Source organism: Rhipicephalus microplus, chromosome 1, assembly GCF_043290135.1.
Source record: "Rhipicephalus microplus isolate Deutch F79 chromosome 1, USDA_Rmic, whole genome shotgun sequence".
Lineage (NCBI taxonomy): Eukaryota > Metazoa > Arthropoda > Arachnida > Ixodida > Ixodidae > Rhipicephalus > Rhipicephalus microplus.
The window spans coordinates 200,992,545-200,992,890 of NC_134700.1; positions in this window are offsets into that span (position 1 = coordinate 200,992,545).

Genomic DNA, 346 nt, shown 5'->3' on the forward strand with positions numbered 1-346 from the left:
AAAGTCCACTGCTGCCAACCACTGCTGCCAACCACTGCTGCCAACCACTACTGCCAAAGAGGAAGTTATTTTCGGGGTGGTGGTTGTGAAAAGGAGCTATTAAAAAAAGAAGCCGCCCGCATCTTCCCACGAGGGGAACTCGAGCAAAAAGACGTAATTAGGTATGGTTTGGGAATGCGTAATTGTTCTTTCGTCTTTATATATTCTTATTTATTGAATGAAGGAGAAGCGTTGCCTTCAACGAGTGGTGGGACGCTGGTGTGCGATCCAGTGCCTACATATACGGGGTGACCGGTGAACGGTTCTGTAGCGGGAGCAGTCGGTTTTTACTGGCAGATGCCGCCTG